This window comes from Cuculus canorus, chromosome 2 (assembly GCF_017976375.1).
Source record: "Cuculus canorus isolate bCucCan1 chromosome 2, bCucCan1.pri, whole genome shotgun sequence".
Classification (NCBI taxonomy): domain Eukaryota; kingdom Metazoa; phylum Chordata; class Aves; order Cuculiformes; family Cuculidae; genus Cuculus; species Cuculus canorus.
In genome coordinates, this window is record NC_071402.1 from 35,538,412 (window position 1) to 35,561,948 (window position 23,537).

General features: G+C 40.6%; 1 protein-coding gene across 9 annotated transcripts in view; it reads left to right on the forward strand.

Annotated features, from left to right (window-relative positions):
* The first annotated feature begins 1,124 nt into the window (after positions 1–1,124).
* NCOA2 (nuclear receptor coactivator 2) overlaps positions 1,125–23,537 on the forward strand; it is a 190,205-nt gene continuing 167,792 nt past the window's right edge. For 5 of the 9 annotated variants that reach the window (XM_054057479.1, XM_054057488.1, XM_054057485.1 and 2 more), the window contains exons 1-2: positions 1,125–1,259; positions 10,705–10,784. The gene's annotated coding sequence lies outside the window, so the exon portion shown is untranslated. Of the gene's footprint in view, positions 1,292–10,704; positions 10,785–12,688; positions 12,726–23,537 lie in introns of those variants that run through there. The other 4 variants (XM_054057480.1, XM_054057484.1, XM_054057482.1 and 1 more) reach the window with 3 other exon arrangements.

Below are 23,537 nucleotides of genomic sequence, written 5' to 3' on the forward strand. Positions count from 1 at the left end.
GAAAAGCCTGCATCTTCATCTTCACCCCACCCAAAGCCTGCGTCTTCACCCCACCCAAAGCCCGAGCCTTCATCTTCATCCCATCCAAAACCTGCACCTTCATCTTCATCCCACCCAAAGCCTGCGTCTTCACCCCATCCAAAGCTTGCCTCTTCATCTTCATCCCACCCAAAGCCTGCGTCTTCACCCCATCCAAAGCCTGCACCTTCATCTTCACCCCACCCAAAGCCTGCATCTTCATCTTCATCCCACCCAAAGCCTGCATCTTCACCCCATCCAAAGCCAGTGTCTTCACCCCATCCAAAGCCTGCATCTTCATCTTCACCCCACCCAAAGCCTGCGTCTTCACCCCACCCAAAGCCCGAGCCTTCATCTTCATCCCATCCAAAACCTGCACCTTCATCTTCATCCCACCCAAAGCCTGCGTCTTCACCCCATCCAAAGCTTGCATCTTCATCTTCATCCCACCCAAAGCCTGCATCTTCACCCCATCCAAAGCTCGAGCCTTCATCTTCACCCCACCCAAAGTCTGCATCTTCATCTTCACCCCACCCAAAGCCTGCATCTTCACCTCACCCAAAGCCCGAGCTTTCATCTTCATCCCATCCAAAACCTGCACCTTCATCTTCGTCCCACCCAAAGCCTGCATCTTCATTCCTGAGCGAGATACTATGCATTTGTGATGCAAATTGCAGCATGTGTATATTCCTATTTCTTTTTATTTATTTATTTTTTCTTTTTTTTCCGGGAGTAAAGAGAGGGAAAAAGACTGTCCCCCCTCTGTCCCCCCGGTTTCAGGGACCACTGAAAACCCGGTATCAGCGCTGATTGCGCCAGTCCCGCCGGAGAGCGAGGTTCCTCTGCGGGCAGACGCCCAGGGCTGCTACCAGAAGGTATCGGGGCCACATTTCAAGTCTCGCCTTCCGAAGGCGAAGGACTTTTTTCTTTCCCTTCCCCTCTTCCTTCCCCCCGCGTTGCAGGAGGCGGGGGGCGCTGCCATTGTCGCCCGGGCGGGGAGCGAGGCAGCCCCGAGGGGCCGCAGCGCCCCGGCCTCCCCCTGGCGGGGCCCGGCAGCCGCAGCCGAGCCCGGGGGCAGGGAGGGAGTGACTCGCGCCGCCCCCCGCCTCCTCCGGGGAGAAGGGGAGGAGGAGGGCGAGCGGTGGGAGGGTCTCCATTGAAATAAACAAGCAGGCAGTTATTAAAACGGGAGGAACATGGCGGCCGCAGCCCCGGCTTCAGCTTCATCTTACAAAGCGAAGGTCAGCACCGGCGGGAGGCGGCACTGACCCCGGTAACGGCGGCGGGGGTGGTGCCCGAGCCCCCCGCGCCTCCCGCTGCCGCGCCGGGGGCCGCCCGGGGCCGCGCAGGGGCGGTGTTGGCGGGCGGCACCGCGGCTTCCCCGGCGGAGGCGGAGGGGGAGCGGGGCGGCGGCGGCGGCCGAGGGGGGAGCGCGGGGGGAGCCGCTCGCCGGGCATCGCGCACAGGGGACGGGAGGGTCGTCCCTCGCCGGGGCATCGCGCACGGAGGGGAGAGGGTCGCTTCTTCCCGGGCATCGCGCACTGGGGGGGGGCGCGGGGTTACTTCCCGGGACGATTAAAGCGGAGGGAGGGGGATATGCGGCACCGCACCCCGGGCTAGGGCGAGGGGGCCGGTTTCCTGCTGGAGAGATCGGGTGCCGCCTCTCCGGCTGGCGAGAAAGTGTGAGGGGTGCTGCGGGGGGGCCGGGGACGAGGATGGGGCAGCCGGGGCGCGCAGGGCGATCCTCGAGGGGTTGCTCAGGACCCTCCGACCGCAAACCACGCACCGAAACTTGGAGGGAGGGTCTCTCCCCGGTCACAAAAGGGATGATTTGGGGAGCGGGGCGGTTCTCGTCGCCTCCCCTTCCCCGGCTGACAACGACTTGGTGCGCAAGGGTGCGGGCCGCTTTCCCTCCGCGGGGCCGGCCCGGCCGCCTCCTTCCCCCCCGCACCGGGCAGGCTCCGCGGTGCCCGCTCCCCATTCCTCTCTCCCAGCGCAGGGCAGGCTCCGCGGTGCCTTCTCCCCTCTCCGTCCCCGCACTGAGCAGAGTCTGCGGTGCCCTCGCCCCTCTCCCCCCGGCATCAGGCAGTGTCCGCGGTGCCCTTCCCCCCCGCGCAGGGCAGGCTCCACGGTGTCCTCTCCCCTTCCCTGTCCCCCCGCACCGGGCAGGCTCCGCGGAGCCCTGTCCCCTTCGCTCCGCGCCCGCAGGAGACTTGCGGGGCAAGGAGAGGGGCAAAGCGGGCAACTTCTCTTTAACTTTGCGCGCGGGGGCTGCGTGTGCGCGCAGCTCGGAGCCGCGGGGGCGGGCGGGGACGCGCAGCTGCGTGCGAGCTCAGCGCGGGGCGCCCTGCCGCCGCCTCCCGCAGCCCGGGGAGGGTGGGGGCCCGGCCGCCGCCGCCGCCGCCGCCGCAGTGCCGTGTGGCTGCGTGTGTGCGCGGGGCGGGGAGCGGCGGGAGGAGGCGGAGGAGGAGCCGGGGGGGTGTCGGCAGCCGTCTGGGAGCGGGGCCGGAGTCCCCGAACGGCGCCGGTCGCTGCCGCTTCCCCTCCGGAGCGCGGCGGCTGCGGGCGGGCGGGCGGCTCCGCGTTCGCCGCCTCCCGGGTGTAACTGGAGCCTCGTCCCTCTCCTTCGCTGCCCCTCGGTCCTGCGCCTCCCCTCGGGCCTCAGCGTCCCCCCCCCCCAGCCCGGGAATCGCGTGCTTTTCCTTCCAGAGAGGGGCGTGCAGGCCGTGTAGTTTGTCTGCAGGAAACCTGCCCGAGAGCCTGGCAAAAACAAGCTTGTGGGGGTGGAGGCGAGGAGGTGGGTGGCAGTCACCGGGAAATAACGATATCTGGGTCCCGAGTTTTGAGTCAGCCTCGATACTTCTGTCCGAAGTGTGTGTATGCGGGAAGCCACTGTCTAAACGCACTTGTGATTGACCCAGGAAAGAGCCTCCTTGTAAAAGGAGAACAGCTTGCTGCTTCAGTAATAATCGGTTGTTTTTGTATTTCCGTTTTGTTTCTTTGAGCAGGTGAATAGGCTTTAGAACTGAACTGATAATATTATTATGGTATTTAAGTATAGTTTGAGCTAAGCATATAGTGTCTGGCAAGGAGAGAGCAGAGCTCTGCCGCTGCTGTAAATAAGTCAGCAGTTTGAGATTGCCAGTCTTTTTACTTAAACCATTTTTTTTTTTTTGTTCTTCGTTTGCTGCCATTGTGGCTTAAGGCAGTAATTTGTTTTTTATCCCTTTGGGTTTTTTATGTACTGAACTATAAAATCAACTCTAGTCAGTTAATTTCCTGGCTCTTTACAACCTGATAGCAGCGTTTGGCCACCTGGGTGGGCTCCTCTGATGGGGGAATCCTCTGTGATTGCCTAAAGAGAGGGAGCTGCTGGTCCCCTGTGTTGGATGCTCTCAAAGAAATGACAATGTTGCACACTGTCATTAATGTCATACCAAAGCTATTACTCCCCAAAGCAGGGCTCTTGTTTGCTCACACGCATCTTAAGACCACTGTGAATGGAAACTGGTTGTTTTAGCGCAGGTGGTGTAGTTACTATGCCTCCTACGTAGTTTTCAGGACACTTGCTTGTTTACATCAGCAGTGGTGTCACAAATAGGATATACCAGGCTTGTGGGTATTTCCACGTACTGATGTGTATGCAGGCACGTATGGATCCTCGTGTATTTATGACCCTTGTTTTGGTATTTGTGATAGAGTTGCTTGGGGACTGGAACATAGAAATCGGCTTGGCTATGTCACGCGAGATAAAGATGTAAATTGCTCCCGAATGGTTAATCCCTAAGTTTATGAGAAGTGCTGTGATAAGCTTAATGTTTGTAGCCGATCTTCGTCATCTGCAGTCTTGAACATAATACTTTGTCATGGACTCCACCTTCAGAAATATTGAGAACAACTTTAAGAAGAAAGGTTGATCGCTTTAAGACTGTGCAAATATTTGAAGAGTCGTGTGATTTTTAATATGTTTGTATCTCATTTTAGTGAGCAATAAGTGCCTGACAAAGGTGGTGTAATAGTCTTTTTTTTTTTTTTTTTAGCCAACATACTTTCTTATTTCACATAAAACCTGAAGATTTCTCAACTTTGTGTTTTCTCAAGCTTGTGGTCTTTGCTAGGGAGGGGATTTGTGTATGACATGCTTCATCAGTATCTCTGCAATGTCTGAAGAGACTTTTTTACTAAATGTGTAAATCTCCTTGTATTCCTCATTGTGAGTCCTGTGGTATAGGTTTGAAATTTGAAACTCGAGACAGCTGAAGAAGGAATACTTCATTGCTGTCAAGAATGATACTTTTGGAATAAGACAGTTCAATCAAAGGTTTTAAGCTGGAACTACGTTATTTGAGAGAAGATAGTCAAAGAATGTTCACGGTGGAAAAATTAGAAAATAATAGGGATTTACTCACATGTAGTATAATGTATTGTGTTAAACAGAAGCTCTGAAGTAAAAATAAATTATTTAAGAATGTTTATTTTTATCATCATTTAGGATGATAAAATGCTTGCTCAGTGTAAGCTTGAAAGGCTTTGTCAAAAGAGGCATGTAAATAGTCTGTAGTGTTGGTGTTCCCAACTTCTCCTTCTGTCCCTGGAAAAATGCAGTAAGAGCTTGCCCATCTACAAGGAGCCCAGGTTTTGCAGCAGGAAGAACAAAATCGTCAAGCCAGCTGCTGCTATAATGACCAATGTCTTCTGCTCCTTGCCTTTGTTACCGATGTCACTGTCTCATTGCCAAAATCTGGGCTTCTGTGCTCAGTCAGAGTTTCTCCAGCACCTTCAGAATTGCAGAGACTTAGGAGGTCTAAGCATTGAGGATCCTGTCAATTCATTGAAAAGAAAAAGCTGAACTAAAGGCTGGTACCAAGTTCAAGTATAAGGGTAACTCGCTTTGTCTGCTGAGTGCTAATATATTGTGCATTGGAGAAAGGGAATAATGAACTAAAACTGTTCTTGCCATGTTCGGTTTTTGTGTGTTTGCTGTGCTTGGCCTCTCAACAATGCAGTACATATGCAAGTAGGTATGAAGTATTTTAAAAATTTGACACGTTTCTTCAGTATCCTTATAAGCATTTAAATGTTCACTATTGTTTTATTTCTCTGTTTGGCTTTGGAGGTCAGAGGTTAGTTGTAGTGTTACAGTATATACAGCGTATACTCTTCTGTATGACACAATGTTTTAAAGCAGGAACAGGGAAACATTGATATCTGCTTTGTAGAAGGCACATTACAGCATCCATTCATCCACCCATTTTCCACTATTAGTTAATTTATTTACAGACTGCTACTCTGGCAGGATCCCTTATTTTTATTTTTAAATGAGGTGAAGTTCACTGCACTGCTTTATTTTTGTTAGTTGTTAAAACATTCTTGTACTCCTGGCAGCAGATAATGACAAATTCTTCAATGTAATGCTGGGAGCAAGGGAAGCGGAGAGGGAGAAATGGGGAGGGAGAGGTGGGGGGTGGAAAAACCCTCCTGAGCATATGGAGACATCCAGAAAAAGATGTGCATCGTCAGCTGTGATTCCATTGTGTTCTTGCAGACGGGATCTGAGCTCTTCTTCTCTTGGGATTTTAAACCTTACGGAAGTATTCTTTGGCTTTTACCCATCAGGATAATTCATCTTGGATAACCTATGTTTCCCATCTTTATTACAGATAATATTTTGATAATATTTTAAGATTTCAGGGAATAAATACAGTTGCCAGGACTCCTGCTCTGTGTTGCAATAACATTTTGAACAGGCATATGTATTGGTGAAATGACAATTTTTACTAGTCAGAATAATTGGTAATATTACATCAGTGGTTACATATTACTAAGGCATCTTACCAGTTCTGTGGTTAGTAGTTTGTCAGCAGTATTTGCATTATGCAAACACTCCCTATTTTTAATGATTCAGTAGCTTAGCCTTTTCAAAACATACCAAGTAGAAATGTGACATGAAAAATGACAGCTTGTATAGTTTAATCAATTTAGGGTACAGGACTATAAAAAAAAGTTTTGGTTTTTTTTTTTCATGGAGTGTTAAAGCTATTTCATTAGTGTTGTGAATATTAAGAACTAGTATTTACATGATGAAAAACTGAGTGGGAGAAATTTATTTTCTTTTATTCAGTCGCGCATTTATGTATTACCTAGAACAGCGTTTCCTCTCCTGAGCATTTGTAATACTTCTGATGATTTTATACACTTATTTTGAGTTGATGAATAGTTTAAAAAATAGATTTGGAATGTGGTGGATTTACTGTGGTGCATTTTGCTACTGTTTATGATTTTTTCAATCTTGTTCCATGGAAATTACAAGTTGTTAAAGGCTAATGGAAGTTTTACTTAAGAGTTTTATGGAAATAAAAGGCGCTGTTCCTATGGAAAGTGTATGGTCACTGGTGTGGCTTGGCATTTTGAAGTTTGAAATTAGTTCATGAATTTAAATGTCTGAAGCTATACAGCAGCATATTAATAATACACACTTTTTCTTCTCTTCTGCAGCTGCATCGTTATACCATTCCAAGTCTTGCATTTCCTTAAATGGCTTCCACAACAATCTCCCATTAAAACAGTTACTGGCAGATACTATTCTGGCTTTGCTCTCGTTTTAGCAGTTATAACTGATAGTAAATATTCTTTCTGTGAGTGTGCTCCCATTACTTAGATATTCAGAAGCCTCTTTGTAATTTGCATTTGCTTTAAACTTCAAGAAGTTACTTGCTGTTTGGAGAGGAAAACATATCTTGCTAAAATAATCCACATTGTATGGAAAACATTAATGTATTAATGAAAGGGCAGAAAGTATAGGTGACAAGTGAATTTAAATATCTACTGAATGTGTTGGTTTATCTGTAAATCTTAGGCAGTATAGATCACTGAGATTCTGGGAGGGGGGGGATTCTGGGACATATAGTGATGACTGAGAGCTGCTCTTCTGATGCTTTTTTTAGTGAGCTATGCAAGACATATTGTTACTCTTTGGTAGGATTTATAGTGGGCATATCACAATTTGTGGCTTTATTGGCTGCCTCAGTGGAAAAGTCTGGAGTTGAAGAATGGGCATGGAAAGTGAAATAACATTTTGCTTGTTAGATCAGAATTATTATGGGATTTTACTCCTACTCTGTCCATGCTGTAATTCATGTGTGTGTGTGAACGGATTTAGTTTCTCCTTGCTGTCAGTATTGATCTCTAATTAGCCTTGCCCATGGATTTTGAAGAAAATCACTCCAATTAAAAACAATGCAGTATGTCACCTATTTGTGCCTCACAGTTTATATAGGAGGTACTAAATTGCATTTAAAAAAGAAAACTTTGAGGATGGAGGAAGGTCTGTAAATGAATAAATTTGATAGTATATACTGACACTTTCATTACAGTATTTTTATGAACTTGTAAATTTATCATCTGGCTGGGTGACAAAATGAAGTTTAAAAAACAATGAACTCAGAAAAAAAAATAAACCAAAAAAATCCTGAACAACCCAACTCCCAAGGTCATATGCCTGGTCTACAGTGGAGCTTGCTTTTTTTACTTCATACTTCTTCCATCACCACACTTTGAGTTCACAAGGTATCTTGTCAGTCTTTGTTCTTTACTGTTTCAAAATTAACATCAGGACTTGCTGAACAGCCATTTCTGTTACTCCCAGCAGTAAGTGCATTTATTGTCAACTACTTTCACTTTCTACCCTTACACACAGTTGTACCTTGATCTCCAGAGATATGAGCAATGCCATCCTTCTTTTCTATCAATTTTCTTTTCCTATCAATTTGTGAAGATTGAGTGAATATGGATAAATACATTATTTAAGCAGATTTTAATTATATTCCCAAGGAGAAAAGCTCTTCTTCAAGTCTAAATCTTAGTATTTTTCCAAAATAAAAATTTGCAACCAGAAATATACTGTTTTGTTTCAGTGTGGCCAGAATACTTGTTGCCTTTATCTTGAAAGAGAAAGTCAACCTGTTGATAGTTTGCTGGCTATAAAATGTACTCTAATAACATAGTTTAGAGCTATTTTTTATTACTTGCCAATTTGTGTGGACATTTGCAGTGCAAACATACTTTTGCTTGTTTTGCTGAAACTACTTTCTTGCTACAGTTCTGTATAAAATGAATGTTAACTGCATAGTGGTGAGATAATATGTGGTACCTTTTCTTCTTCGCGTAAGAATGAAGGAATGTGAATGCTGTATGTAGATTAAAAATGTGTTCACTAAGCTTGTACACTGTAGATTTATTCTTCCGTATGGCCCAAAGTGATAGTCACTAGTTCCCTTCTAGCTAAACTGTGCTTTGTAGAGTTGATATCGTGTGTTTTGTCCACTACTTACAGTTTTTACGGGACAAGGAGTTAATGTATTTTAGGTACCTGAAATGCTTATGTCCCCTTGCACTGGAAAAGAAAGAAATGACTGTGCTTGAATGGAAAAGAAAGACCTAAAGTAGTCTGAGGTCTGAAGTCAGAGGATGATGTTTTATTCTGGGCTGTATCAATTTAACTGTTACGTTAACCATTAAAAAATTTTCTTTTACCCTTTGGGAGATGAAGAATTGAATAGTGATGTTGGAAAATGGCAAATGTGGCGAATGATGGCTGTAGTGTGTTCTGGTTTTATATGGTAGCTAATTCTCATAATTGTGTACTGTTTGAGACAGAGACCTCTTCTTCATGTAAGCCTTTGCAGGAGGCCTACCTACAGGCATTTGAGCACCACCATTAATAGTATTGCATTACTGTGAAAGCTGACTTTATTCAAGAGTGCTTTCCCTTGAGTTTTCAGGAGCACCCAAAGAACCTGCTTTCATGGGAATAGTTGCTAACATTGTGCTTTGCTGCAGTGTTGGTTTTACTTTATTTAAAGCTTCAGAAAGGGAAGGCAAAGGATTAATTGTTCATCACTTGGTGTTCATCACTTCCTCACTGACACTCTAGTTTGGTTAGAGGAATAAATCTGGAATATACCAGCTTATAAATTCGTTGGGTACATAAGCTTGTCACTAGTTATTGTATATTTCAAGACTTTTACTTGGGAAGAAGGATCTCATTAGCGGTATTTTGAAGGTAGTGCTTCTACTGTGAAACTGTCGTGTATTGTCTTGGTTTTCAGACAGTATTGTTATTGTTAAATGTTTTATGAATAGAACAAATATCAGCAAAAATTTTCATTTCCATCTTTGCTTCATGGAGCCCTGTGGGCTTTTGGGATAATGGTCAGGAGCCACATTACTTGTGTGCAGAGTCTTTGAGCTGCAGTATTGGAGGCTGCATAGATCAGGAGGTGGGACCCGTCAATAAATCAAGCAGCCACGTGAGTTATCAAGAAACAAAATGGTAGTAGGATTGTCATTCTTATTTTGCTTGCATGCAGCAGCTGAAAGATAGGCAATGAGTGGGAAGCACTTTTGTCTAGACAGGCACTGTCATCATTATTGTTCCTCTTTGGAAGAGGTCTCCCCACCGTGGGCTGGGGCTGTAGCCTGCATCTGTGTGTGAGCCAGTAGCTTCCTTTTGGTGTGTCTCTCTGAACTGCAGGTGTCTAACAGGCATTGTAAATCTTGCTAAGTCATCAAACAATCTAGTCGTGTTCTACTGAAAGTTTTATTATAAGACAAGATGATGCTTTCTGCCAGTGAGGACCTCCTGGAAACCCCATCTTTGTCATGAGGCTTGTATGCCTTTTTGCCATTCCTGAGCGAATATTGTATTCAAATCTTGTGTGTGGATATTTTATATGTGTATATTTCTTGTTTGTGCCCCTGAATACCCCATTACTGTAGTGGTGTTCTGACTGTGACTGAAAGAACTTCAGCAGAGTTTATTTGAGGAAGGTTTCTGAGATGGCAGAAATGACAGAAATAATGAAGTTGTTTCTAAATTCCATCTTTCTTGAGACATAATTAGTGCACTTTTTTTTCTCTGTTGATGACTCTTGTAGTTTATCTTTCATTTGCTTTGTTCTGCCTTTTTGTTTCTCAGAATAAAGAAGGTAGGAAGCTCTCTTTAGTAGTTTGTTTGGATACATTTGACATAAAGTAGTGTTTGACCTACAAACAGAAATGCAGGTATAGTTGTGTGGGTAGTGGCATGCTCCTCTGATGAAATGCATGTTGCTGTGCAGTGTGCATCCTCTGCTCTGCTGGGCTCTATACTAATGAAGAGCTTTGTGTTTATTTGTCCACTGATACTTGTCACTGGGGTCAGGAGTTATGCCAAGTGGAGATTCAGAGAAGAAACATGCTTCTGTATGTATAACTTTCAATAAAAATTGAAAGACATTTTGTAAGAACACCAGTTTCTCCTTTTTTTGAGATTTGAAACTAATGTGTTATAGAGTAAATCAGCCAAGCAGTCGACCAAAAAAGGAACCAACCACTTTCACAGAGATTTCCCACAGATTCTTTTGTGAAAATAAAAGCTGCGTACTGTGTAAGTTAATGTAAATATCTTAGTTGCTATCATTGTGAATTTGCAGTAGGCAGCAGGTAGAGAGGAAGTTGTGTGCCTGGAGTGATTGTGCAGCTGGAAGGGGGTTATAATTATGTCTGGAAAGGCAGATAATGCTTTGCAAAGTTTGTTTCCTTCATTATGTTTTGCTTAATACTGGCATGTGCTAAGCATAATATTTTTATTTTTCTATGCCTGTCTCCGAAAAAAGGCTAATATTTTTCTCTCAATTTTGTTCCTAGCATACTTGAGATGTATCTGAGTAGTGAGGCCTCCCACACACACAGCCCCTAGAAATCGTTGCCTGCCTTGCTGAATCTTGGTGAGTTGTCTGTATCCTATTGTGTTTAATCGGACTGTGTTACAGTTTTGTCATCTTCATCAGGGAATTTGGTGTGAGATGTCTTAAACTGATTGTGTGCATACAGCAGAACAAGCTTTTGATATGATATTATATAGTCAATTGAAATACAAACTTCTGAAAAATAGTGCTTAGACTGGTTATGGAAGCAGGGACCTTGCTTTAGTGCCAAGACGAGGAATGGGACTCTCTGCTGGGTAAGGATGAGAGGATAAACACATGGTGTTCTTTCATGTTAAGTTTGTTACATATTTTATACCATAACTAAAGAATTGTCATTTTTCAAATGTGCTGATTATAGTCTGTCTTATGGCAAAGGTTGAGTATGAAATAATACAAGCTTTTCCATCCAGCTATCTGCACTAATAAATTACTTAAATTGAGGGTTGAAATTGGTATAATGACACTGATGACTTAAACTGCTTGTTGCTCAAGAATTACTGTCTGATGACTCCATCAGGCAGTGCTGTGCCTGTTTTTAACTCTGCTCGCAAGGAGGAATAATACCACTGAGAATTAGAAAAAGAGACTCCTGCGGATTGTTTAAATGCAGACTAATAATAGTTTGGTAGTGCAGTGAAAGAAAGTAGAATATAAATGCTATGTTTTTATTTTAGGTATGTTTAATATATCAATATACTCTCTTGGTGTAAATCTTTTACAAATATGTGTTTGAGATTTTATGTGAGAACCTTTTCAGGGTACTTATGAATAAATGTCTTTTAACATGTAGAGTGACTTATTAAGGTCAGAAATATGTATTTTTGAGGCTCGTATGCTAAATATAGAGGCCCTAAATGAGCCTGCTAAAAAAGTTTATTCTTTGGGGCATAACTGTTCATAAAATGCCAACCATTTATGGGTAAAATTATGTATGTCCGCATCAAGTATCATTTCCTCTTTTGTTAATTATGTTGAGCAATTTTTGCGAACTAACAATGCTTTTCTTTAAACTCACTGAATTTTCTAGCATCAGTGAATGAAAAGAGATTAAGAAGTTTTCCAGTGCTTCTGTTTGGGTTTTTTTCTGCCTTTTCCCTTGGCTGTTCTGATACAACAATTTGTAGTCCATTGCATTCAGTGAAGTTTATAATACTGTTTAATACTTTGTTTATGTATTAAATAAACTTGAAAATGCTCAGCCACATAGATATTATTACTTATTTACACTTATTACTTACACTATATTACTTATTATTTATTTACACTACTTATCTAGGCTGCATAATTATCATAATGTGCATGTGCAGTTCTTTTAATCCTAAGCGGCTTTTGTGAACATTTAGGCAAATTGTTTAAAAAAGGGAAATATTTAGAATACATTTTTTTTTCTAGTGAATAGGGCTCATAATAGAATGAGCTAGATGTGTAGTGAAGTGTCACTGTCAAAAGAGAACACAATTTTGTTATCAAGCTGATAGTATGTTTGTTTTCAGTTGTCTCAATTGTAATTTTCCATTAAAAAAGGAATGCATTAGGTAAAGACTGAAAAAAGTAAATATTCAAATAAAAAGCAATTTGCATGCAATTGCTTCTTTTCACTAATTAATATATGTGGAGGGGGGGAAAAATCCTCTCTCTTTTGTTTAATGTTGCTATATTCTACACCAAAATGATAAATTTGGTTGTTACTGTACCAGAAAGTAATCTGGTATCTTTATGGATACGACTAAAACATAGTTGCATTTGCCAAGTTCAAAGCTTTTAATAAGAGCAAATAGGAGATAAATATTTGTATATGAAGTCTATGATGATGACGACAATGAGGAAGAAACCACTGTGAAAAAAGGATGTCATTAAAGGATTTAGAGAGCAAGGATGAACAAGAGTGGTAGTTTTTCACTCAAAATATCGTTTTGCTCTAGGTGGGTCCTTACACATGTCATGAGCAGTTCAGCAACCGTAAGTTGCATAAGGCAAGAAGTAATTTAAAATTTTGGTTCCTTTGAATCCTTGAAAATTCTTACATTGAATTTTTTGAATGTCCAGGATTTTAGTCTTACAGTTTGCTATGCTCAGATGCTTGCTTGCTCCATCACAAGATCAGAGAGCTGTAGCTGTTCATTTTAACCAGTGCACCCATCAGAAAGTTTACTAGTATCTGAGGGATATATCAGTTGGAGTTTAATTGAAGAAATCCTGGCCTTGACTTTTCGCTGGAGCTATTTGTGGAAAAAGTGTTGAGTTTGAGTGTGTGTTGAGACTGTATCACCACTGTGGCTGAAATTGTGCATGTTCACCCTGTTTAGGAATGTTATAAAGTAAAGAAATGGTTGGACTCGATGATCAAAGAGGTCTTTTCCAATCTGGTGATTCTATGATTCTATCCTGGAGGTATTTAAAAGATGGGTAGATGAGGTGCTCAGGGACATGGTTTAGTGGCAGATAGGAATGGTTGGACTCGATGATCCAAAAGGACTTTTCAGACCAGGTGATCCTTGGATTCTACCACTATATTAATTGTTTTGGAAAGTGAAACTACTCCTTAATACTTACTGGACCTGTTTTTATATGATATAGTGGATGAGAGTGTGAATGTTGGATTGCTTAAATGGCTTTAAAATATGTGTGTGTTAACTGGGAAGAGTAATGTAAATGACAAGTGTGTCTGTTCCCTCAGAATGTTGTTAGTTAGGGTGGTGGGCAGTAGCTACTCTGTGCTACCAAAAAGTCATCCAATTAGGATAATGAGAAGTTTAGGCTTTGAAAAAAAAAAAAATCCAAACAGATAAAATTACTAACTTTTTAGTTTCTAGTCTAAAAGTTTTCAGTCGGAGAACTTTTTTTTTTCTCTTTTCTCGTTTTCTTTTTGCATGAAATGAGTTGCTTTGTAAGGAACATTTCTCAGCAAAAAAAGTGTAGATTAGAGAAATTTGTTTTCTGTCAGTCTTGATCTGAAGAGTGTGTTTCAATCTAACTTTGTAGTTATTTCATTGGTGTTTGTGTTGTAGTTAGTGTCAAGTGTGATAGAAAACATTCGTGTGTCTGTTTGTTCTGAGTTATAGTACTCCTTATTGTTGTCTACAGTGGTAGTAGATAAAGAAAATTCTGACAGATGTCTCATTTTTGACTGTATCCTCTTCATATATCTGTGTGTAAGGGGAATGCTGTCAGAAAATAAAGTGCAATACTGAAAATGAAGAGTGCCTTATACTGAAATGAGTTAGAAGAGCCTTCAGTATTATTTTAAGGATGCAAGTGAGGAACCTACAGTATGTTCCAAGTATCAAATCCGAATAAGAGAGAGCTTGTTTCGATCGGCGTGCAAAGCCAGGCTGGGATGCTGTATACCTAGAGACAGACTCTGGGGTGAGTTCAGAGCACCTTGATTCCCACAGGAGATGTTTCTGACATACCTGAAATAAAATACAGTTATTGATCACAAGTATGGATAATCTTTACTGAGTAGCTCATCTCATTTGCAGAGGGATCTTTGAGGGATATTTAATCTGCGTTGAATTGGTCTGTGATAAATAAAGGTAATGTGTTCCCATTCCTAGACCTTGAAATTGAGGAGTTGTATTTTGCACGAAATGTGATTGAATTTTTCTGCTTTCAGTGGCCCCTGTTTCAGTAGTGAAATTAGTTAACATGAGTTGCGTATAAAGATGCCTGTAGAAGTGGATGCTTGATTATAGTGATTTTAATGCAATCAGCATTAAAATGATACTCCTAATCTGAGTGTGAAGTTCTGTGTGGGTGGTACAATGAGAACTGAAGTATAGAGAATTGAGCATCTATTAAGATTTATACAATTGCCCCCCACAGATTTCCCCACCCCCGCTGAAATTGGAGATTGGAGCTAATGGAAAACTTTTTGTTTCATTTTGTGAAATAGCTGAAATTTACACAAATGTAATATATTGCATTTCCTTTAAAATTGATGAAAATTGAGCGTATTGTAGAGAGAAATCTCATCATGCTTGCAGCTAGAGGAACTAGATTTGTTAATAATGGAAGCAGTTCGAAAGTACTTCAGTAGTGTTGAGGCCACAATGTTCACATTTCTTATAAATCTGGAGAAAACCATTCTTAAATATGTAAAACTCATTAATTACTGTGAATGGATTAAATGAGTGCTTGTGTCAGCACACTTTTTACTGAACTGATGTAACCAAACTTCATATATATATATATCCAGGACTGTTGAAAACAGTGTCATTCAATTGATTGAAGCTTGCCTTTTGTATGTAGCTATATCCTTGAAGATTACTTTTAACATTTCAGTTTCAGGGAGATAAAAAATAGTTAGGGAATGAGATTGCTAACTTGATTTTATTCACTTCTTAAATATTGGTTTTGACTTAGTAACGGACATTGCTAAGATTTTTTAAATTTCTTGCCTTGCTAGGAACCTTTTTATATGGGCAAAGGTATAGTGTGTCCGCATTTGCAGAAGAAATAGCTGTCATTATCATCTATAGAAAATCAATATGTATTTTAAATATAGATTGATGATATTGTACCGCCAGTATTGGAGCCTGGGAATTCTAGAGGGGTCAAGAACAGGACAACTGAGCACTTGCATCATCAAAGAAGATGAGATGCATTTACTTGGGCAGATTTTCCTCTGGGCCTGCCTTTAGCGCCTGAATTGGGGAGAGTGAAATATTTACCCAGCTCGACTCTTGACAGTAAGTAGTATGAATTAAATACAGGGCTTGGAAAATGACACTGGTATTTCAGATTAAGGCCAGTAGATTTTGCCTTGGCTTTCTGGAAATTGAATTCTGGTAGTCTGTTTATTTGACAGCATTATAGTACAATACTTTGAGGTTTGTGGATATTTCTGTACATTGGAGTGGGCGAATCTTTATAATGTCACAATACTGGGATGCTAGGCTCAGAAGACTTATGTGACTGGAATAGTAAGCGAATTTGCAGCTGGTTAATACAAAGTGTGGCACAGTGTGTTTGCAGGTAATTAATTTACTTTTGTATTTGTAATAGACTGGCAAGAAATTACAGGTTTTCTTTTTAAAACAAACTTTGAATGTTAAGAAATTCAGATAAATGGTCTTCGATAACTTACAGATGTTTGGAAATTAAGTATTACCAAAATGATTTAGAAATATTGGGAAGATTTACAGTATCATTTTGAAGGGCTCTAACCATTCAAAATGTTTTACAAAATCCTTCTCTCATCATCTCGCCACAAGCAAAAAGAGGTAATGATGCTCTTAGGTATGCAATATCTGTCAGTGTGTAAATGCATTGATAAAACTCTGTTTACAGGTCTGGCCATGATGAATCAAGGATATGCTCTGTTCTCCCGTTCTGTCATCTCTTGTTTTTATGGTCCAGATTCTTCCCTTCTTTCATTATCAGTACTTTTGTTCCCTCAGTAATCCCAGTTCAATAAACTACAGTGTTCTGTATACAGCAAACTAGAAAAATGACAGCAATAGGCAATCCAGGAATATTTACCTTTAGAATTGAGAAAAGATATAGTTTACTGCTAGGTATTGCAAATCAGTTCATCCTTGAGGGAAACTGTAGTAGTGTGAGAGGGAGTTAAAATGTTTCCATTCATACTTTTTTCAATGTGTTTTTCTATTGCTTATATTTGGATATTCTCACTTAAACTGTAACTCATCATCCTGACAAGTAACACATAGAATTGATGTTCCTTTTTGCGTTGGAATCTTTTGCCCTCCAATATCTGGATACCTGTTTTACAGTTCTGAAGTGATATGTCTCCTACATTTCTTTTTTCAAGTTGAGCTTGAGGTTTAATAGTATTTTAAAATGGTATAAAAACGTCTACATTTCCCTAAAAGTAGGTGGCCAACACATATGAAATTTCAGTTGGGTTAATTTTTATGGCCTTTCAGTTTTCAGTTGTGGTTTTTTGCTTGGCTTCTCTTCACAGATCCTGGTTAACTGTGTTTTGATTGCTCAGTCCTGCTGAACAGACTCATGTAAGACTTCTTCTTTCTGGAGTTACAGTATGTAACTTCCAGAATGTATCCTGCAGTGGAATAGGGTTTATTTGTGGCTGATGGTACATGAAGCTTTGGTGCACGGCTACTGGTGTTTAAAACTTTCCTTGTCCTTGGCTGTGATTTTAATGTTTGATTTCTCATGAGCTCACTCTTCTGTCATTATCCGAGTTCTGAGCTCCTAATCAACACTGAAATATTTCAGGAATCAATACATGTGAGTCTGGTGTATAATACTGTGGTTGCCATACTTAAAACATACTTGACGCAAATCCACAGAAACAAAAAAAGCCCCAAACACCCCAAATCAGGCTATAAAATGTCACATGCTATTCTACCACTATCACACCCCAAGAACACTACCATCACTAGTACCAAAACCTAAAGGGTTAAATGGGTTTGTTATGTTAATTTTCTGCTTTTGAAGTGTTAGTGTAAAATATACTATGTTTATAGCATGTCAGATTCGGAATAGTTCGTATATGTTTTTACATATCAACATGGGAGCATGCATGTGGTCTTGTTTCAGCAACTGTGGTGACTACTTAAAGTGAAAAAAAACCCAAAGTATCAGGGTGCTGCTGCTGAACTTGATTCCAGTAACAGTAGTTGTCAGAGTTGCCTCCTACTTAGTCTTCCTCTTATTTGCTTATCACTCAGTTTCTGAGCTATTTCCTTCCACCCCCAGCTTCCAGGAGAAGTGTTTTGTGTGTCACAATCTGATAAAGCTTTGGGATAGTACATTCTCTTCCACCTTTGCCATCAGTCAAAACCCCCTTGCAGCAGTGCAGGGGGAGTGATGTTTTGGGTCAAGGAAGCTTGATCCATGGTTGTTGGACTCCTTTTGATAGAGTTGGATGTATTTGTGCATGTGTGTTTTTTGAGGGGGGAATTACTTACTGAAAATGTATTTTTGACTAGGTTGAAGGTGTCAGTTGAGTTGGCTTGAATTTCCTAAATAGCTTCATTGAGGAAGGGGGAATTTTCTTCACTAAACAGAAATGCTATTAATGGCTCTCTTAGGGAATTCTGAAATGAAGAGTTTTTAATTTCGAGGCTAGATTTACAGGAAGACTGAAGAGTGAATAAGCCATGGGAAACTGCCCAGCTCTGGAGCTCTGAGTGGGAAGCCACTGTGGATGTGCAAAGTGAGGGCTCTCGCTGAGCTATGATTTCAGTGGCACAGTCTGTGTCCCGGGTAAGGGGACAGCTTGTGATGGGTTGGGCTGCTTGTCCACTTCCCAGTGTCTGGTCTCACTCCCCAGGGGCTACAGTTTGCCTTACTGCTCCAAGTCCTGTCTCTCTCCGTTGTGCCAGGCTGGGGATGGGCAGGTTGCTTGTGCTTTGCAGGTGTGACAGGGTGCAGCTCCCAGTATCACCAGCTAAACATGGGATGACTGCACGGGCTGGGGAGCCCCTTCCTTTACCCACTCAGGCACCAGCACGCAGTGAAATGGGGGTATGCCTGTCTTCAGCTGCCGAAGTGGGAGGCAGGAGGGCAGATAGCTGCACGCTGCCGTCTGAACACAAGACAGGGGTGCAATAAGGTGGAGGAGGGAGTCATAATGCTTCTGGTTTGGAGCAGAGGTTTGCATTTGGGTCTACTGCCTCTTAGCAGCCCAGAGACAGCAGCAATCTCCTGGGTGGTTTTGAGCAGAGCTTGTGGCCTCTGAAATAACTCTGCTTTTTATTGGTGTGTAAATGCTCGTTGGAGAACTGAATTTCCTGCGTTGGCAGTGAGTGCCCTGTCTGTCGTGTGTGCCCTACAGTAAAGGACAGTAGTTTCTTCACTTCCTTACTTTTATAGATTTAATTTATCTGCTACCCGTTAGGTTGTCTTCTCAGCCAAGGTATTGCAAGGGAAGCTAAGGTATACATTCACAGATATATTTAGCAATTAAATCCCCTTGTGGATTCTTTTAGTGCTTTGAGATAGCTTACCCTACTTTGACATGAAGTAAGCTATTTGAAACAAGGGCATTTTTCCTGGTGAATTGAGTATTTGTGCAACTTGAAACAGTTTTAAAATACTTTTTTTTTTCCTGTTCAGTGGCTGAAATGAAAAATCCATTATAGGCATAGCTCTGTCCTTCTATCAGAGGTATCAGTGTCCATAATTAGATGGATACATTTGACTACAAAGGTAAATAAAAATTAAAGTTTCACTCAGTTGCCACTGCATATACCATATTTCCAAATCCTTTTATAAGGTCTGTGTGAAGTGTCTTATCATCTAAAACTGATGAATTCTTGAAAACCTGAAAAGATCAAAATGAGACATTTGGATCTCTTGGAGCAAATAAGAAGTAAAAATGTGAATAGTATATAACGTGTCTGGCAAAGGTAGAAATAAATGGTTAAAAATTTTTAAAACCACTAATAAGTGAGTATCTTGTGTTATGGTGAGAAAGGCCATTTGCTAAAACTTTTCTTGCTGTTGACGTATTTTGGAGACTGTTCTTACTGTTCTGATGTTGTGGAAATACCATTGCTTAAGTATGGCCATAACTTTTCATAATGAGCTGTACTCTGTTCTGTTACATTAGTATAAGTTTTACTGAAGTTGTATTGCAGAAACTGAGAAAGGAAGACAGCAAGCCTGCGCTTAGAATTTCCTTGAGGGAAGAGGGACTTTTTTAGAAAGACGTGATTCTGAGAAGGGAAATAAGAGAGTTTCTTGCAGAAAGGTTGAGCTAACTAGCAATACAGGAAAGATAAAAATGTAAAATCTGATATTGGGTCAAACCTTCTGCTAATTGAAAATATTTCTCCCTTGCGTTAATTGAATGTAGAGATGACACTGTGTTTTACTGCTTTTAACTGATTTTGCTTGCCGCTGGCAGGGAAGGAAGTCAGTAAGAGAGAACTGGTATTTTCTTATACAGACAGTATCTTGAGGAGCAGAATAAATCAATGCAGTGTGGTTTTCTGTGACGGTGCATACCTAAAACAACATGAGATTTTTTTACATAATATTTTAATAATTGAAAACGTGTGGTTTTTTCCTGTGTGTATGTTTGTTTCTATGTTGTAATTTGTACTCATTTTATTATCAGGTTTTAGTTCTGTCCTGTTGTTTTTATCAGACTACTGGGTAATATCAGCCACTCCTGTGCTGTGCTGGTGATGGACTCTGTGGCTCCTTCTATGCCAAGCTTCTGGTGTTCTTATGTTGAACGGGGTTATTCAGGCTGGCTGAGGGTCAGCTACAAAAATTGAACATACTGTTACTTTGTATAATTTTCTTTTTTTTTGTTTGTTTAATCAAATAATGTAGATAAGGTGGTAGGAACCATTTGTAGAATTTGAGGATTTAAAGAATGTGCCTCTGTATGCGATGGAAATTTCCCTATAATCATGCCCATGGGAATGATCTTGCATTGGTAATGACAGGGGTGGAGCTAGTCTTTGTGCTGGAGAGCCAGGAACTTACTCTTCAGTGCCAGATTTGCCAGAGGTGTACTAAACAAGTTACTTGAGCTGCAAGTCCCTCACATTCTTAGCTGTAAAATGGGGTCAACCCTCATTATTTTCTCCATATGTAGACTTGAGGTTCATTAGTGTTTATGGACTGTGTAGGGAAATAAAAAAAAATTATGTATTTAATTTTTTTTGAATGTAAATAAAATGTCTGCTTCTATGTTGTGAATTAATATTGACATTGTAAAAAATGCTAGAGAGAACTCACCTATTTAAATATTACAGCAATGGCCTCTTGCTGTTTTATTAAACAAGAATTGACCTAGATTGTTTAGAGGTGGCAGTATTTTTATCTGCTTATGTTACAAGATAAAACATAGAATATTGACTTAACTTCACGTTTCACAGAGGAAGGATTAAAAATTATCTCTGTGAAGGGTGACTATGGAGTTACTCCTTGAAATTCTAATTTAACACTTTGGTAATGGGTCAAGCCTGCTTTGAATCCTCTGTGGGATTATTTGATTTGCTGTCTGGTTAACCTCAAGGAAAATGGGATGTTTTTAAATTATAGAGATGCTAGCTATCACATTATAGTGGAGCTACATGGGAGAATTTGTTGTTTTAAATTAGGATTGTCACCTGATGACTAAGGAATTATATGAATGGGGTTTATTTTTAAGATTTATCTTGAGGTTGAAAGTTGCAATTTTTTCTTATTTTACTTACCACCAACTGTATAATTTGAGATGGATATAATTGAAGGAAAGGGGAGAATGTTGTCTTTACTTGAGGGGGGAATGAAGTTAAGGTTTTAGCATTTGTTTTGTCTTAAGCATTGTTTATGCATGGAGAAGTGTTTCTTTTATTTGCATAAATGTTTAGTGCCCCAACAAGAATTTTTATTATTTTATAGTAACATTGATCATTAAATGATGTACTTGTGACTGTGAAACTGAAGGGAGAAGTTCTGCTTTTTGTGAGTAGACAAAGAAGCAGCTTGAATATTTTTCAAGTTTATGCATGTAATGTTTATCCTGCCAAAACCTTTAAAATTAATTTGCTAAGTATTGAAATACATGTACTCAAGTGTTTTATGCTGTGTCATACGTAAAGGGAGTATTTGGCTGTTAATTAGTAACTTGAATTTGTGGGAGTTAAAGGCAGGGTTTCAGTTAATAAGGAATTCCCTCCAATGTTTTACTTTTCACTCTATTTTATGTTGGATATTCTGTGTATATTGCTATCATAATTTTTTTCAGCCGCGGTTCACCTTTAAAAGCCATATAACATAATTAGTCATATTTTAGCAGGTGACATATTTCTCTCTCTCTTACAAATTAAATTGAATTTTTAAACATCTATAGCTTGTGATGTCATAGGGTATAAATTAATACAATGAAAAGCTTAGCATAATACATCATTTTAATGACACTTAGTGTCTCTTCAGGAGTATTGAATGGAGACGAGCTGTGCAGTGTGCGTTGCGTATACTGAGAAATTTCATAAGTCACTGACATCAGTTTTGAAATGAATCTTGGGCTCAGCTCCAGCACTGCTCTGTGTGTAGCCTGTCCTGCAGAACTTCCCATTGCTGGTCTGTCACGTACCACGTGCCTGTATTTCATCTAAGATTTGTGATTTGAATAACTTGTTTGAATTGTATATTTAACAAATTTACTTGCTGTTGCTTCAGTGAATTTTTAGTCTCTATTTTAAGAACACACATTAATTATTGTATAGTTCCATGCATATAAATTTGTAGTAATTTTGTAATTTGCATGTCAACATGTTGCAGGGTGTTTTTGAAGGTGGTAATAGCTGTGGAAATGTAAGTCTTGACCAGGTCTGAGAACTTGCAGTTTTGGGAGGAAATACTGGGTAAAACAACACAGTCATCAGTTTCGTACATGTGTAGGGGAGGGAAATTTTTCGGGATATGAAAGTTTTCCTGTGCTTTCTAGGAGCTGACAGAGATGTAAATAACAATGCGATGAGGATTATAAAGATAGAAAATATGCAGATTTATTTTACAGTGTTTCCATCAAAGTGTTTCTTTACAAAGGCAGAAAAGCCCTTCTGTTGACTGCATTAAAGTGCTCATAAGGAAGTGCTAGTTGCAGCAGAAGCAAGCAGGGCCGGGCTCCCAAGCCCCTGTCTGAAGAATTGCTAGCATGCACAAGTTGGGCTGCTTTGCCACTTTGCCACTCAAGCTGGAGAGCTTTCTGGTGATAGGAGAGATCCTACAGCTATCCATTTGTTGGTTACTAAAAATAGCCGTGCTGGAGTAGGGAGGGCAGAGCAGCGCAGCACCAAAAAAACTTCCTAATCCTCCAAACACTAAGATGTTAACAAATAAATGCTAAAAGAAAACACACCATTTCCTGATGGTGGGCAGAGCTGCAGGCCAGCTCACCCCTGTCTGGGACTGGCCAGCTTCTATAGCGTGCCCTGAGGGTCCTTTGCTTGAACCATTTGGAAAGAGGATGGTTTCAAGATGCAGAGGTAAAAAAGCTTTTGTAGGGAATACTTGATTTGCTTTTCTTCTTTTTTTTTTTTTTTTTTTTTTTTTTTTTTCCTGGAGGGGAAATACAACCTAAATTGTCTTCTGACTCCAGCTGTGGTAGGGGAATATGGGAGTTCACGCAGACATGTTCCAGACAGAAACCTCAAATGCAAAATATTGTGAAATAATTAGCAATCTTTATATCGGAGCTGCTATCAAATGTGAAGATGAGTGATTTTATTATTTGTAGATTAAATGCATCTCGATTTGTCTTTGTCTTAACCCTGAGATGACCCTTCAGGAGGTGAAGGGTGGTTCAAACTTACTAGCTGAGATCTAAAGATTTCCTGAGTATAAACTTACATGTTTTGCAAGTTGTATAGCCACAAATCATCAGGCTTTCTCTAGAATTTCAACTTGGCCCAAAGCTGGGGTTTGAATGAGGAAAAAAAGTATAGCATTCAATAAGATTATGCAAAATGTGTGACAACATTTTACTTTTATTAGCTACTGTTTGCTGTCTGTTTTCTTAAATAGTAAATAGGTGGTTCAGGCTGTATTTCAGGTGTGTCCTATATTCTGTATTTATCTACAAAATACCACAAAGAATAAAGGAAGAGAGAAATATTTTTTTCAGACTTGCTCAGAGCATGCGTAGAGAGATAATAAATGTGTTCAAGCCTAATGGAAAACTTCTTCAATCTCGTAGGGAATTTCTTTGAGTTGTAGTTTTGAGGGATCTTGCTGTAAAAGAATAGTCAGTTGGCAAATTTTCTGCTTTTAGATTGGGTTTTATTTTGGTAGGTAATTCATAAGACATCATCTTTTTGTGATCACGTTATTTCC